Source organism: Crotalus tigris, unplaced genomic scaffold (assembly GCF_016545835.1).
Source record: "Crotalus tigris isolate CLP2741 ecotype Arizona unplaced genomic scaffold, ASM1654583v1 scf7180000018371.15429387391:27106975, whole genome shotgun sequence".
Lineage (NCBI taxonomy): Eukaryota > Metazoa > Chordata > Lepidosauria > Squamata > Viperidae > Crotalus > Crotalus tigris.
In genome coordinates, this window is record NW_024096970.1 from 12,277,376 (window position 1) to 12,295,826 (window position 18,451).

The following is an 18,451-nucleotide window of genomic DNA, read 5'->3' on the forward strand; positions in this document are numbered from 1 at the left end:
CTCTTCTGACTCATCTGAGCTTTCTGGATGTCTACATAATAGTGTCCTATTTTAATAAAGACCCCAAATTTAAAAAGAAACTGTGATTAAACTAGGTTTCTGAGTCTAATCTGACTTTGGAAAAGGCATTTCAATCTGCTGATTTGAACAAAAGCACAACAGCAATATTTATTGGCTGCCCAACTCCTATAGTCCACCCATATATTCATTCACATACATATGTGGTAGCTCTATATATTATTTAGGTGTAAATCTCAAGGACCACAATGGGGTCTACATATTTCCAAGTATCTGCAGAATGATCATTCAGTCCTATTAAAGTTTACTCAAAACTAGATGAATACGTTATTTATAACAAACATATCGATGGTGCAATGATTAGAATGCAGTACTGCAGGCTACTTTTGCTGACTGCCGGATGCCTGCAATTCAGCAATTCAATTCTGAAGGGCTCAAAATTAATTCAGCCTTGCATCCTTCTGAGGTAAGTAAAACGAGGACCTAGATTGTTGGGGGAAGTGTGCTGATTCTGTAAACCACTTAGACAGGGCTATAAAGCACTGTGAAGCGGTATATAAGTCAAAGTGCTATTGCTATACTGCTGAATAAACTCAACCCCTTCCAAAAAGCTTAAGAAAATTAATCGGCTTTAAAATATATCATCTCTCTCTCTCTCTCTCCCTCCCTCCCTCCTCTCTCATCTATATCTCATTTTAAAATCAATCTATATAGGACCATTAAATTGCTCTTTTTCACTCTGTGTGCAGGACTAATAAAAATTCCACAACATTAATTTTGCAGGATTAGTTTGCACACTTTAGCCACAGCATATTTTATAATCTTCAGTGTATATTAGAGAAAATTGAAAAAAAGATGAAATTATTCAGTTATTCACTCAGGTGAAATGTTGTTTATGTGATTAGAAACAAACTTGGAATGAGAAAAGCAGGCTATCAGATGTGGGAGTGGAAAATATGTTCCAGCTCATAAGATTATAAGAAGCAGCAGTGGTATCTGAGCCATAGTGTTCTATTGCCAAGAGAAGTAGCTAATACTGGATCATAAGGATCAAATGTCTGGCAATGTAAATCAGACTTATGATGCTCATAACTGAATGAATTCTTCTAAGAGCTTCAGAAGCTACAGAATCTGTAAGTATTGAAATCACCTCTGGAAGGGAAGGTGCTGCTTTTTACCTTATATTATCTTGACTGATACAGTATATTATAAATTCTGTCATCAAACCCTCTTCAGAGTAATTTCTTTAAACAGACGATTAAGCAACCCACTCAAAAATCAGCAAAATAAAGTATACTCTTTCTTTGACAAATTAATATACGCCTATGCACTAATTATCAAAAGCTGAACACTTGAAGACATTCAGTATACTCTGATGAAATATGTTCTCTGAAAAAACAAATAGTGACATTTGCTGTGTTCTTCTGTGATATAACAGATATTTGCAGTGTTCCTTTCACTGCAATCATGCCCATTTTTTTATGCATATGCATGTTTTTCTTGTTTAGTCACACTACTCTGTTGTATTTTAACACATTGGACATATTAGACATAAGAAACAAGTGGCAATTTAAGAACCTAGTACATGCCACATTATTTAACTGAAAGTGAATTTATAAAAATTAAATGAACTGACAATCATACTTTCCCAAAATAATTGAATTACAAAATTGAGTTTTTATCATTACTCTTGAGATGTAATTTATCAATAGATATATTACACAGTATATTAAGTATTAGTTGTTGCACATGATTTACATTGAAATGAACAGGTGTTCCTTTATTGATTTTCTAATTTAAAGATTTTACTCCTGATTAATTAACTAATTTTATATGCAGATATAAATTACATGAAAATGTTAATCTGTAAAAGGGAATTAAGTGTCTAAATTATACTTGCTGACATCCTCTAGCAAATAATATTTTTTTCAGGACATTTAATGTTATAAAACACATTCATTGATTTATACACAATATAACTTTTAGTGTTTGGTCTTGGTAAATTATATAAATCTAGTTAGTGGAGTTTATGAATCTTCATTTATAGTTTAGTGTCTCAACAAACCCTGGATAAACAAATTATGATTTAGTGTCAAAATGTGAATCAGATAATTGGTTTTAAGTGACTTGTTATTTTCTATGTTTATTTCTCAGTGAAATTTCCAGGGGAAAACAAACAAAAAGCATGTCAAACTCATACTTTAATGATCACGGTCTATTCTGCCAAGTCACAGTAAGAATGTGTATCACCCAGTTGTATTTTCAGCTGTGGAAAAATCCAATTGAGGTTACCAAAAGCACGTTCTATATGATTAGATTTAATTTTTTCCTTGATTTTTTTTTTTTAAAAAAATTACCTTTCTAGATTTTATACTTATTTTAAATTCCCTCATGGTGCTGGATCCAATATAAAGATAAGAGGTAACCTCATGCACTAGAAATTATTTCTCAGTCACAATAGAATTAACTGCATATTTCATAAATCTTGCATTTGAACTTGTTGCTGTTCCTTTCAGACTGTTCAAGAGGATATGCAGAAGGAAGGCTATTTTTCATGCTTTGGAGATAGAAAATGAAGATGGCCATGATGTTGGCAGGAAAGAGAACTGATTTTGCAATTTGGGAGATGGAAAAGAATATGGCTAGCCAACTAAGTTGGATTTAAGCAGTTTTGGCTGCTAAAGAGGTAATTCACTCCTAGATACTGTTACTAGATAACAGAAAGATCAATGAAGAAGAGGACAGACCAGACATAGGGATAATATGATCAGTGTTTTGTAAACTATGAGAAATTGTCAGCTTAGTGTAATTAATGCTCATGATTAAGAAAGGGATTTAACCATGACTAAATTCTAAATAACTTTTACTATATTTTAATCTTTTATAGCAGATGGAAGAAATAGGGTCATGTAAACACCGTTTTAAAAATATTAAACATTTTCAATACCATAAAAGTATAAAAAATGAAAAGAAAAATAAGAAAAAGGGAAAAGGTAGGAAATTAGAAAATAAGTGAAAAAATAAAGAAAATATTTTTTGACTTCTGTCCTTTTTTTCACCATTCTTTTTTAAATCTTTCTAATCCCCAGATCCACAAATCATTAGGTCACTCTTTTCTTCTTTCAGCAAAAAGTCAATATAAGGCTTCTAGTTTTAGAAAAAAGTTTTTATTTTTGCGAGCTCTATAAAGTTTATAATACAATACTCTAATGTGAATATTTATTCTTTATGTGTACAATAATCTTGCTACAGTTACTATATGCAATATTAGTTTCTATATTTCTTTTTTAGTTCAGCATCCATCAGTAAGAGCTGTGTTTTCGCATTAGTGAAAAAAATGATTATCTACTTTCTACCAAAACTTGTGAGTCAGTCAGTGACATGTCAGTGACAAGGCATTTGTATGTGGGCCATTTAAAAATGACATCTCAGTGAAAAGGGAGACATATTTTCGTATTTCCTGGCTGCATTTTCCATTCTGAAGAGAATAGATTGTGTGTCTATATATATATATATTGCCCAGCCAACAAACAATCTTCTTATTCATTCTGTTCAATATTAAATGATGTTTATCATTAATTTTAACATGTGATTTATGCATTTTCCCTCTTTAGCAATGGATGATTCATTTCTTTGTTTGTTTACAATATTTGTCCAATATAGAATTTGTGCCCCTTGTCTAGGTTCTTTGCATTTGGATACACACTGGTAAGGCTTAAATCAAAATTCTCTAACTAGAGATTTGACTAATACTTACTCAGAATTGGGAAAACATTATTAACCTCAAATTCAACTACAATATCCAATATTCTTATGTAAAGATTTATATGGATATACATTGTTTGAATGGCACATTCCCCCAAAAATAACATCTTCTGCAGACATTCAATCTTCACTTCTATCTCATATTTAGGGCAGATTAGATTTTCCTCTTTGGAGCCAAAACGTCACTAGATAATCCCCAATATAAATTTATATGTATATTTTAAAAATAAGGTAATGCATTCATGTTTTTATGAACAAAATATTACATTCTGCTGGTTTTTTTAAAAAAAAAAACAATTCTGGTAAAATAATTAATAGTAATTCTGATAAAATTATTAACAATAATATAGACAACATGCATCTTATCAGATCGCTGATGTTGGGTGACCATAGCTATAGTTGTATGAAAATCTTATGTGCCTTTCCTACTAGGATTTGGCATTTGGTATTGTTGTGATGCTGGGTACAGCAGTCACAACTAACAGATACTTCCCAGTCTTTTTGTCTTAAATAAGCTATCTCTGATGCATAGACCTGAGGACAAAACCAAAGGAATTCCCCACAGCTCCTTCCCTTCTAAAGAAAAAAAAAGTTTTTTGTATTTTACAATTATGGGAGAGTCTAAATTATGGGAGGCATGGAGGAAACAATATGTAGTCTGAGGCTGGAAAAAGAAAAAGAAATCTCTTTAGTTTTTCGTGTAAAGGAAACCAGTTACAAGGAGCAGTCTATAACGTCAAGCAGGGTGATTTTACTTCAGGCATCTGGGTGTCCTAAAGAATAGATAACAATTTTAATTAGAATAGTCATAATCCATAAGGTTAGTTAATATTTTCCCTTGTATTTGTAATTTATTATCATTTATATCTATGTCCTTTCTACTTTATATAATCAATATTGCTTTTATATAACTTGCAATCTTTTTCTAGCAGATTTTTTTCTAAATTAAGGACAGATCAACATATTGATCCTCCAAGAATCTTATATACCCTTTCATCTTTTTTTTAAAACCCCTTTTGGATATCTGTTTAAAATTGATTCTGTGTGTTGTGTCCTGAGCCTGCAAATGCAGACTCGGGACATTGCAAGGTTCTCGGGCAATTGCAAAAGCTGCCTGGGACCAGACTGAGTGGCGCCGACGAAGTGCGCATGCGCAAGGCGCGAAAAGTGCCTAGTGATGTTGCCATCTTGTCCAGGGAATGGGGACGTATAAAAGGAGGCCTGCATGCCTTTGCTCATTGTTGGAGTTTGAAATAAGCACAATAAAGAGCTGTTCAAGAAACATGTGTATTCTTCATTCGCCACCGCTCCCAGGACTTAACACTGTGTTTTAAGCAGCTCTTTCACTTTTTTTTTACTTTGCCACTGAATGATTACTTAAAGCATCTTCTTTGTTTTCCTTTTTTTAAAAAAGTAATTTAACAACTTGTGATATTGATCCATCTCCAAAAATGAGGGTTGATTTATCTAATTGCATGCCTCATTTCAGACCTAGAATATGGTTCTATAGAATTTATCATGTTTTTTTCTTTGCACTTTCCAGTAAGTTGTTTAGACTCTGGGGATCCTATCTCTCTCATATGTACCACTGCAATATAAGTTGTGACAATAGTAAATATAAGGCCACTACACCAAGAAAGCAGGGTGAGGAGTGTGTAGACTCAGAGGGTTTCTGGGAGAGGCCTTTATATGAAAGAATGAAACAACAATGATATTCAAAGTAAACATTGCTAATATAGATACAAACAATTTTGTAATTAATGGCTATGCAGCAAATATTAGTGTTATAAAGTGATATCGATACTGTGGTAGGTAGAAGACACCAATGAATTTTATGGTAAATTGCAAGGGAGGCTGCTAAACGGAGACTGAAAACAAAAGTTGGAGAAATGAGGAAATTTAGAACTTAAAATACCAAAAGGCTGGAGATAAGTTAATAATGTTTTTATAAAGTTTTGTTGTTGTTTGTTACTAATACCAACTTAATAATGTATAAAACATCATTGATTATGATCAGATATACCATATCAGAATCTAACAGACTATATCATAGGAAAGAGAAAATAAAAAAGTATTATCCAGTAAACAAGAACTTTTCCAAGTCCAAATTGTGGAGTAGTTAATGAATTGTTGTGAAATATATGAGTTAAATTTTAAAATGGAAAAACTGGGTATTCCAAAAAGCAAAAAGACATGACTTGGAGACCATTAAGTCAAAATATAAGATCAGTGCAAGGGATACATGTGTACTTCACCTATGTGAAAGGGTGCCTAACAAGTTAGGGGGAAGACATGTGAAAACTGAAACAATATATATTTTCCAAATTTCAGACAGAAAAAGATCCAAGTGACTTTCAGAACAAGTTATCAAGATAGTCAATGAAACAAAGACAATCAATCACTATAACACAGACTTTCAATATCAAGCAAGAAAAGAGAAGCAAATAGAAATATCAACTGATTAAAGAAATATTAGAAAAAATGATTTTTTAAAAAAAATATCAGAGCAATCATAGGAAAATGTACAAATAATATATTCAATAATCACCTAACTTCCTAAAAGATTAACATAAGATTAAAGGAAGATATCAATTGAATCTTTTTATAAACAGGATTCTGGAAGATGACATACATTTCTAGAGATAGGAAATATTCAGGAACTGGCTTTACTATAATATGAGGAAGGCATAGTAATATAGAAAACACAAATGCAGGTTAAAAATAACACCTGAACTGCTTACAACTGCATAAGATATTGCGTTTTTGTCAACAAATAGAGTACAAAGTGATGAACTCTACTTTTGGAAAAAAATATCAATACCTATACAAGATGATGTGCAAATTACTAAATCTTGTAAATCACTCCTCTCTGCAGCTCGGATGTAATAAAAATGTTAGAAGGTAGTATAAATAGTAAATAATTCTATCAGTGTTATTGCTCTGCCAGTCAGTGATTGATTATTTTCCTGTCTGCAAAATAATGCTTCTTCTGAAGTTCATGTGCATAAATTAGTAGTGTATAAATAGCAGTACTAAAATTCCCTTATAGTTAATCAAGAGGCTAGCTGGAAAATCCATGTGTCTGAGGAACATTGATCTTTGGATACCCTTTTCCATCTCTGTACACCCAATAGACATGACCTCATTTGTGCCATTTTTCCTCATCTTCCATTATATAGAAGCTGGTAGTCTTTGGTGATCTTTCAGTGGTACTTCTTCAGTAGCCTTCACTGTCTAAATATCTTGCTGATCTTCTTCTCCTCAAACCACAGATCCTTTTCTGCTAGCATCTTAACCTATTGCAGTTTCATCTCCACTCCATCCAGGAGAATCTCTGTATATATGTGAAAACTCCCAACTGTTTTCCCAACTTAAGCATGAATCCCATGAGAGTCCATGACAGGATGGCAAACAATATTTACCTGTTCCATCCTGTCATGGCTAACATCCATGATTATTTGCTGGAATGACTTATTGAAAAAGTATTATCTCAAATGCTCACAGAACAAAACAACTAGGTGAAATGCCTACTAACAAAGGTAGTTTTCTTACATATTCTATTAAGCTAAATCGCATAGGCATTCTATCCACACAAAATACTCTATTATTCCCTGTAATTTATACTTTTTGTACCATGTACCAAGATCATAATTTTTAGGTAATATTATCCCCAGATTGCATACAAACCTAGATTTCATATTTTGCCTTAGTGATTCTTAATCAGTTAGACTAAATCTCTACTAGCAGCTTATTCCTGAAAGGTTATATAATCAGTTAAACAGTTCTTTGAGCCCTGAAGACTCCTAACAGGTTTTGAAATGAGAGAACATTTCATTATATGAACCTTGAAATTAGCTACCTCCTTCCCACTGAGAGTGAGAGATGATAAATACTTTAAATTAAAGAATGGCATTAATAGAGTTAATATTTTGTTCAGAAAACTGCTGTTAAATTATTACCAAGCAACTGCACAACCTAGCGCTTTAGAGCAGATGTTATTAAACTCACTATTGGGAAGGTCTCATTTTGTGGTCAAACAGTTAATAATCCATTCCACGGAAATGTAATTGGCAAGTTTTAAAAGTGATGCAACTTGCCAACTGCTGTTGCATAAAATCATATAATTGTAAGGGTCCTTTTAAGTGAATCTCTGATCTGTGCAGGAATCCATATTAAGCGATCCACAACAGATACATCCCCAGCCTTTGCTTCAACACATCCAATGGAAGGAGGTTTCCAGCTCACTGGATTCTATTATGACTTGCTTTTACTGTCAGGAAATTTTTCCTAACATTCAACAGAAAGATATCTTTCTGTAATGTAAAGCCATAATTTTATGTCTTGTACTTTGGGATGATAGAGAACAAGCCTTCTTCTATGTGACAGGTATTTTCAGGTATTCAGAGAATCTATCAAATTCTTTCTTGGTCTTTTTTTCACCCTAGGTGAATCTCTCTTATAGGATTAAATTTCTATTCAGCTGACAACTTTCACTGCCTTTTGGAACCAATTTGTTTAACATATTTGTAAAGGATAATGCCCTGACTTGGACACTTGAACAAAATGCAGTGGTAATACAGTATAAAATGGATGTATTACATCCAATAATTTATTTAATTTATAATCAATTCTTGTTTCACTTTTTTCAGAACTACTACTGTCAATCCATGTATCCCTATTGGTAACTGCACATTTGACCATTTCCCCCCAACTTTTTCCATAACTTTTTATTTGTCTCTTTTAAATTGTAACCTTTAGTTTCAAGCTTTTTCTTTAACTTATCAAATTCATTATGAATTTTATTTCTATTTTCTACGGTATTTTTCTATTTTCTATTTCTATTTTGAGTCATTTACAATTTTGCAATTTACCCCAATTTGAATCATTTACTTCCTCATCTAAGTCATTAATAAAAATAAGAAGAAAGAATAAAAATAAAAATAAGAAGAGTAAAGGATTCAGGACTGGATCAAGCAGTCTCTATTCCCATTCTGAGAAAAATCCATTGCTGATATTAGAATTACATCCTTAATTATAATCTCAACTAGGGATGTTTCATTCTGAAAAGAACCAATTCACAGCTGCTTTGTGAAAGTATATGGTGTTCTCACTTGTAAAACAAACTCCCCAAATAACTAAGTTGCTTGGTCTTTCCTTTTTCCTGATTATGAAATATCAGGCTAATTACACCATACTTTTACTACTTTTTTTGTGCATTTGAATCAATGTTGACTCCTGGCAACTGCCTGGACAAGTTCATTGCCCCCTTCCTTTTAATATACAGATAGTCCTCACTTACCAGTGATAATTGAGACTGGGAAGTTCCTAACTAAGCAATGTGCTATAAAGCACACCATCATAAGACCATGCCAACTTACAACAGCAGTCCCAGTTGCTGTCACTTCTTGAATCCAACATGGTCACAATGTCCCACGATCATGTGCTTGCCATTTGCAATCTTTTGCCAGCTTCTCCATTGATTTTGCTCATCAGAAACTAGCAGTGAAGGTTGCAAATGGTGCTCACATGATTGCAGGATGCTGCAACATTATAATTGCACTTGCACTTGCCAAACATCTGAATCATAATCACACAACACAGGGGAAACTGCAATAGCTGCAGCTATAAGACTATGTCAGATGTTCCCTTCTTTAAGCACCTTGCCATGCATGAGTAGTTGTTAACTTAGAACTATCTGTAATAGGATAATGGTATCACTATAAACTTCTCTTATACGATAAAAGGTCTGAAACGTACCCTGTCTCTATAATGCATTATTTATACAATTCTAGGGATGCATGTGACTCTTGAAGCTTCATTTAGCTTAGAGACTCCCCAAAGTTAGGATAAGGGTTAAATAAAGCTTTCTTCAGATTAGGCTTGATTGTTATGATGAATACATGGACATATTCATATCATTTTCTTCACAGATATATGTAAATATGCCATGGCCTTCTTTGGATATTATTTTACTTTCCAATTTCACCTGCAATCCTGGATTTTCTGGGGAATGTCCTACCCAAGTATTAATTTTCATTTTTTTTTCAAGATTAGCCATCTCTGTCTAGATGCTGCTACCTCTGTGATAAACCATGTCACCAATTTGTAGATATATTAATAGAAGTAAAAAAGTCACCTAAATATATGACTAAGAAATGGCCAGATTAATTATATTTGAATTATATATATGTATGAGATCAAATGAGATCAAATTGGGTTGTTGTTCTGCCCATTCCAAACATTTTGTAAATTGGAAATATTCTCAACCCTTCACTCAAAAGACAACTCTAGATGTTCTTAGTGGAGTGACTATATCTGTCTGATTTAGGAAATACTGAATAACCTTCATTTAATGCGTGCATAGGGTTCTACCTACGTTCACCTTTTTCCAGCATCCCTGTGCTAAAATTATTTCTGAAAGTATGGCCTAATATTTTAATTCTAATAAAACATCGCACCAATGGAATAATAAAGGAACTCGTGGCATCCATATCTTCAATAATCTGTCCAATAAAAAGTGACCCATCTAATAAGGGCTCTAGAAAAATAAAATAATTTCAGACCGAATTTACTTTTGTGGCTAGACATTATAATTCAAACTTCTTTTGTTAGGTCACCAAATGTAAGTCCTACTATAACTTTTTTATTATTAACTGTTTTTAATATTAGTTTTTATCATTGCCTTCTGAGTTTTGAACCTTTAGGTGAAACAGGTAGGCAAAATAATTACTTTTTTCTTTATTGTAATGAGACGTGGAAAGAAAACAAAAACAATCTAAACATATAAAAAGCTTAAAATTTATAAGTCCACAGTCTTACATAGTTTTTTCCCCACATAAATAAGGAAGAGTTTTGGTATATGATTATTTCCAGCTGAAAAAAGTATACATTTTGTCCACCACTTTTTAAAATATGTAGTCTGTTTTAAGATCACGCTCAGAAAGAAATTACTTATTATATGACAGAATGCAGAAAGAGAAAAATGGTCACCCAAAGATAAGTATGCTAATGAAAACAGGATTGCCTATTCTAAGCCTACCCCTAAATTCCTGTACCCTGACCTTACAGCTGAACATCCATATGTAAGTGAGGTTGAACTGCAGAGTCTTCACATGATTTGAAGCCCAAAGAGCCCCCAATGAATACAAACCCCTTCACTACTTAAAAATGCTCTTTAAAGGCTAGTGAGAACAATTCTGCTCTCTGTCTTAAAACTGCTTCTTTCCCATATTGTTCCTGGCTTTTCAAAAGCTAACTTTAAACGTTATAGACCAGATAACATGCTTTAATAATAGGGCCATGTTGGTGCTTAGTTCAATGTTACAAAAGGAAAGACTATGGACACCAAAGACCCCAATCGGATGTTTTCCTCCTTCTTTTTCCCTGTTTTCCATTGTGCAGGAAAATTATTTTAGGGAATATTTCCTTCTTACTGATCCTCATTGTCTTCCTTTGCTTTCCCATATGTTTGAACATATGGATGCCTTCCCACTCTCTTCAACATTGTCACCTTTGATATCTAGACAGGTACTTTCATTGTGGCTCTCCTGCTACAATTTCCAAAGCAGAAGAAACAAGTTGTTCCTTTATTCTTACATTACACCATTTCATGGTGACTTTTAAGCAAGTAGAAATTGATAATTGAATTTCACAGAAGCAAAGAAGCACTTGTTAAAACTTCATAATTTTACTTATCAAATCTTTCATCCATCTAGAAAGTTCTTCCTCCCTGCAGTTCTCAATGGGCATTCTTTCTGATGATGCACACTCCTTTTGCTTTTCACTCCATGCAAAATTGCCCTTTACCACCTCAAATCTTAATTGCCCTCTTTAATATTTGGGGTGGGAGATGGCAATTTTCCACTGAGTGAAAAGCAAAAGGAGTGCGCACCATCACAAAGGAGGAATTGTAAGGAGGAAGAACCCTCTACGGAGTGGGAAAATAGGATGAATACTAGGATGAAGAAATTAGGATGAAGAAATACTATAGAATGAAGAAATTCTATTGACTTATTGACCATTATTTACCAATAATTCAATAAATAATAGATAATAAAAATGACAGCTGCCAATTAGTGAAAAATATAGGAACCTAGTAGTCCAGAATAAAATAGCTACTGAAGGCAGTGACTTGGAGGAGAGTGAGTATGCTAGATTCTGTAGTTATAAAATTGGGGCTGTCACTAGATCAGAAAGCTATAGTACAGACTATCTATTTGGATAGAAAATTGTTCTGAATTGGACTTCAAAACATGGTTGAAAGACACACTTGCAACGAATTGGAAATGCATGGAGGACAGCACTATCCATTCATGCACTAAAGAAGTGGTGAACAAACCATGCTGGAAATTTAGCAAGCAGAAAGTATAAATTTAGATTGATAGATTCAGTTGCATCTGCAACATTGTAGACTAGAAATATTTGTGCTGCTCTGTTCCCTTTTACTCACACATGAATTATATAATTAGGTAATACCAAAAAAGAAGGCTACCTGAGGAGACTTCTGCTTATTATATTGCTTTTCTTCTCCCTTTAAGTCATTCTTCAACCAATATTCTTCAACCAATTATCTGGACCCTTTTCAATCTGGTTTCAGGCCCGGCTACAGCACTGAGACTGCTTTGGTCGCACTGACCGATGACCTCTGGCGAGCCCGGGATAGGGGTCATTCCTCTATCCTGGTGCTTCTTGACCTCTCAGCGGCTTTCGATACCATCGACCATGGAATCCTTCTGCGTCGTCTCGGAGAGGTGGGGTGGGCGGCACCGTATTGCGGTGGTTCTCCTCCTACCTCTCTGACAGGTCGCAGTCGGTGTTGGCGGGCGGACAGAGATCGACCCCTAGGCGCCTCGATCATGGGGTGCCTTAGGGCTCGGTCCTGTCCCCCCTTTTAACATCTAAATGAAACCGCTGGGTGAGATCATTCGGCGACACAGGGTGAGGTATCATCAGTACGCGGATGATACCCAATTATACATCTCCACCCCGTGTCCTTTCAGTGAAGCAGTCGACGTGATGTGCCAGTGCCTGGAAGATGTGAGGGTCTGGATGGGGGTGAACAGGCTTAGACTCAACCCTGACAAAACCGAGTGGCTCTGGGTCTTGCCTCCCAAAGGCCAACTGGATGGTCCATCTTTAGTCCTGGGGGGGCAAATTTACCTCCCTCAGTGCAGGCACGCAACTTGGGTGTCCTCCTGGACTCGCAGCTAAATCTGGAACAACATCTATCAGCTGTGGCCAGGGGGACCTTTGCACAGGTTCGCCTAGTGCACCAGTTGCGGCCTTATTTGGACCGGGAGGCTTTACTCACAGTCACTCATGCCCTTGTCACCTCAAGACTGGATTACTGTAATGCGCTCTACATGGGGCTACCCTTGAAGAGTGTTTGGAGGCTGCAGTTGGTTCAGAACGCAGCCACGAGAGCGATTGTGGGCGCGCCAAGGTGCGCCCACGTGTCACCTATCCTCCGCGAGCTGCACTGGCTTCCTGTGGGTCTCCGGACGCAATTCAAGGTGTTGGTTATCACCTTTAAAGCCCTTCATGGCATAGGGCCAGGTTACTTACAGGACCGCATTCTGCCGCACAGCTCCCAGAGACCGGTGAAGTCCCATAGATTGGGCCTCCTTCAGGTCCCGTCGGCCAGACAATGTCGGCTGGCGGGCCCTCGGGGAAGGGCTTTTTCTGTGGTGGCTCCGACCTGGTGGAATCAACTTCCCCCCAAGGTTCGAACTACTCCCACCCTGCCGGCCTTTAAGAAGGCCGTTAAAACCCTCCTGTTCCGGCAGGCCTGGGGCTGATGTCCCCGGGGGACCGGGATATGATCGGACTCGCGGTATGACTGCTTTATTTTATTGTTTTATCATTGTTTTAACTTTGTATGCCGCCCTGAGTCCTTTGGGATTGGGCGGCATATAAACACTGAAAATAAATAAATAAATAAATAAATATTAGTTCCGGAATGTCCTTAATTTTTCTAAGCATATTCCAAAAGTGCATGTTGATTGACATGATTACAACTCAAGTATTGACATAATAGAATGGCAAACATGTTATTAACCTATAATAGTTTATAGGGGAAACAGGTGACCCTTGTGGTAAGTAAGGAAAAACATAACATAAAACCCAATATTTAAACTTACAGTCCTGGAGATTTAGAGGCTCCTAAATAAAATATAACTATGCTCAGAAGGCTGGTAAAGTACAGACATAAAGTTAAATGGCTTATAAATATGTGGAAGGAGAAAGTTCAGCAGGCAAGAGGCAAGAATTGTCAGCAATAGAAATATGGCCTATTCCCAAATTTTACTGAATTCAAATGGAAAACTGAACTTGCAGCAATAAACCAGCTGAGCGATTATGGAATGGGACCATATGCATTCAAAGCTAATATGGAAACAGCACAAAAGCCGATGTAAAGCCTTTGCCTCAAAATCGAATGCGAAGATGCATAGGAAAAGACCTTATCCCTTTAGATGCTTTACTGTTTTACTGCTTAGCTATTCAATTCATAGATTGGCTGAAAATGTACATAAATGTACCTTAAATGTACATAAAGAAGCAAATATGCATGGTACCTTATATATTTCCAGCAATGCAAACAGTGAGAGAAAGTGAGAAAGAGAGTAAATACTAAACAACTTTGTCTCCCAAAAAGTAGAGAAGGGAACTAGGGGATTAGCCATTTTAGACCTAATTCTCACTAACAGAGATGAAATGATAGGTGTTGAAGCCATACGAACCTTGGGAGGAAGTGATCATGCAATATTGGAATTCAACATTATGGAAGCACAAGCAATAGAACACAGTCAAACTAGAGTCTTGGACTTCAAGAGAGCTAATTTCAATAAACTTAAAGAGGGTTTGGGAATGATTCCATGGATGAGAATCCTCAAAGGGAAAACAACTCAAGAGGCTTGAGAAATTTTGAAAAGTGAGATAATAAAAGCCCAGTCTAGCACAATACCAACAAAGAGGAAAAATAACAGCTCTCAAAAGAAACCAGTGTGGCTGCATAAAGAACTCTTTGATCAATTGAAAGATAAAAGGGACAAGTATAGAAAGTGGAAAGAGGGACACATAACTAAGTCAGAATATCAGCAAATAGCCCAAGCCTGCAAAGACGAAGTGAGGAAAACCAAGGCTCAAAATGAACTAAGGCTTGCAACCAAAGTCAAAAATAACAAAAAAAAAGCTTCTTTCAACATGTAAAAAACAAGAAAAAGTGAAGGAAACGATTGGTCCATTAGTGGGTGGAAGTGACAAGAAGGTGACAAGCAACAGGGAGAAAGCAGAACTATTTAACTCGTTTTTCGCATCTGTCTTTACACAAAGGGAAAAAACAGACCAACTTATCAAAAATAGTGCCATAAAAAACAAAATAGAAATACAAGTTAAGATAGGCAAGAAATTGGTAAGTGAACACCTGTCCAGCCTAGATGAGTTCAAATCTTCAGGATCAGATGGATTACACCCCAAGGTTCTTAAGAAACTGACAGATGTGATCTCAGAACCACTGAACTATATTTTTCAAAGATCCTGGAGCACTGGGGAACTACCAGAGGACTGGATAATTGCTGATGTAGTTCCCATCTTCAAAAAAGGGGAAAAAAAGGACCCAGGAAATTACAGACCTATCAGCCTGACCTCAATACCTGGGAAGATTCTGGAAAAGATAATCAAACAATGAATCAGCGAACACCTACAGGCAAACAAAGTCATTACTAAAAGCCAATATGAGTTTGTCAAAAACAGATCAGCCAGACAAATCTTATTGCATTCTTTGACCAAATGACAAAATTAGTGGACTAGAGGAATGTTGTAGATATAATTTACTTGTATTTCAGTAAGGCATTTGACAAAGTAGACCACAACCTACTACTTGATAAGATAGAAAAATGCGGGTTAGACAGCATCACCACCAGATGGATCCGTAGCTGGCTGACCGGCCGTACTCAGTATGTGGTCCTCAATGGAACCGCATCTACATGGAAGGAAGTGTATAGTGGGGTGCCCCAGGGCTCTGTTCTGGGCTCAGTGCTCTTCAACATCTTCATCAATGATCTGGACGAGGGGATAGATGGGAAACTCATCAAATTTGCAGATGACACCAAGCTAGCAGGAACAGCCAACACTCCAGAAGACAGGCTTAAAATACAGGAGAACCTGGACAGACTTGAACACTGGGCGCTATCTAACAAAATGAAATTCAATGTTGAAAAAAGTAAGGTTTTACACGTAGGCAAGAAAAACCAAATGTACAGGTATAGTATAGGGGGTATCTTGCTCAATAGTAGTAACTGTGAGAGGGATCTCGGAGTCCTAGTGGACAATCATTTAAATATGAGCCAGCAGTGTGCTGCAGCTGCCAAAAAAGCCAACACAGTGCTAGGCTGCATTAACAGAGGATAGAATCAAGATCACATGAAATATCAATACCACTTTACAATGCCTTGGTAAGGCCACAGTTGGAATACTGCATCCAGTTTTGATCACCACGATGTAAAAAAGATGTTGAGACTCTAGAAAGAGTAAAGAGAAGGGCAACAAAGATGATTAGGGGACTGGAGGCTAAAGCATATAAGGAATGGTTGCTGGAATTGGGTATGTCTAGTTTAACGAAGAGAAGGATGAGGGGGGACATGATAGCAGTGTTCCAATATCTCAGGGGCTGCCATAAAGAAGAGGGAGTGAAGCTATTTTCCAAAGTACCTGAAGGCAGGACAAGGAGCAACGGGTGGAAACTAACCAGAGAGAAGCAACCTAGAACTAAGGAGAAACTTCTTGACAGTTAGAACAATTAACCAGTGGAACAACCTGCCTCCAGAAGTTGTGAATGCTCCAACACTGGAAGTTTTTAAGAAGAAACTGGACAACCATTTGTCCGAAGTGGTATAGGGTTTCCTGCCTGAGCAGGGGGTTGGACTAGATGACCTCCAAAGTCCCTTCCAACTTTATCATTATTATTATTATTAAATCAAGACTATGATATAGATAACATCTAGTTATATTTTTGTCTAATTATCCTTTTTGTATGTTTCTTTGATTGTGTGAAAATTAAATTAGTACTTTTGATACCCCATTTTTGAGCTGTTGATATGAACAATTTTGCTTTGGGAAATTCTGTTATAATATATATAATATAGCAACCTTGTAGAAGAGATAATGGCTAACCAAAGTCTTCCAATGAAAGGTCCTTTTGCTGCAGTGCCCCACAGATGAAGCTCCAGAGCTTGGCATTTGACTAATGAAGTTATTAAACATGCCCTATTCTAATTGTAGTTCATGACTCATTTATAAGGTTTAAAAGAGAGAAAATGTAAGCAAGCAACTATCCTCAAAACCCACTGCCAAATTGGTAATCAGTAATGTGTAAATTTTCTATTTACATAGCTTTGGGTTTTCAGTGTACAGTTATACATCTGCAGTAAATGCCTACTGAATAAACATAGTGTTGACATCAGAGAAGGTTTATCCTGATTATGGAGATCCAAAGTGTGAGGGCAGCAATCAAGAATGCCTTTTATTAGCTTATTTCCTCTTGACCTCGTGCAACAATATACCAATGTTTGTTGACCTTTCACTAGAGTAGTCCAAATCAGGACTCATACACATGTTTGGTTTGGTGCTTTCTGAGCTTGGTTGTTTGCTTGCAGATGTTTCATTACTTAACTAGATAGCAGTAGTGCAGGTAACTGGGATTTGCTTCCTGTTTATTTAGAAGCCCTGGTGGCACAGTGGTTAAAATGCAGTATTGCAGGGAAATCTGTCCATAGCTTGGAGTTCAATCCTGATGGGGATCAAGGTTGATTCAGCTGTCCATCCTTCCAAGGTTGGTAAAATGAGGACCCAGATTGTTGGAGGAAATATGCAAATAATGGTTACATTGTAAACTGCCCAGAGAGTGGTGTAAAGTGCTATAGGGCAGTATAAAAGGCTCAAATGCTATTGCTATGCTAGTTTGTGTTCATGATGTGGGTTATGTAACCCATAGTGTGGGTTGTTTTTCAATAGAGTTGCTTTCTAATTTGCCATCATTTTCCCTGCTGATAAGAATATTCAGGAAAGATAGAGTACTGTTGTTTTTTCTTCTTGTGTGTTTCTTTAGACATTTTATATATTAGAGCCCTTCAGCCAATTGAAGTTATTCTCAGCAGCCAACCTGACAAGCATCTTCACTGCCTCCACGTTCCAAATGTTGACTAGTTAGCTGAACTGCTTACCATATTGTTGTGAAAGTCAACAAGCCAGAAAATCATTTGGCTCCATAAATTGTCTTGGATGGAGAATCTTTAGCAGTCCTTTGTTTGTGGCTGTCCACAGTGTTAAGGTCATACTTCCACTATTCTGAGGTAACAGCTACATCTAAAGAATGCCCACTCACTGTTCCAACTATTGGGCTTATAATAACATTGGATAAACCTATGGTTTTCATGATGCCATGACATTTTGAAATGGTTCTTTTGATTTCCAAAAATCTCGTATCTCCCTTTCCTTTGAAGAGAGTGCCCTTTTGGAGAAATGTTATATATCTATCATAGAATTAATATTTGAGAAGAACATAATTAGACTAATCAAATGTTGTTTCCAGCTCTTTAAACTAACTCTTATGAATTAATTTCATGCTTCTAACATTATTTTTTTTACCAGATTTAGGTTAGGAGCACAATGG

General features: G+C 36.1%; 1 long non-coding RNA gene across 1 annotated transcript in view; it reads left to right on the forward strand.

Moving 5' to 3' along the window:
- Nucleotides 1-1,041: 1,041 nt before the first annotated feature.
- LOC120311864 overlaps nt 1,042-18,451 on the forward strand; it is an 89,565-nt gene continuing 72,155 nt past the window's right edge. The window contains exons 1-2 of the long non-coding RNA XR_005557749.1: nt 1,042-1,151; nt 2,535-2,704. This is a non-coding gene — a long non-coding RNA (uncharacterized LOC120311864). The remainder of the gene's footprint in view (nt 1,152-2,534; nt 2,705-18,451) is intronic.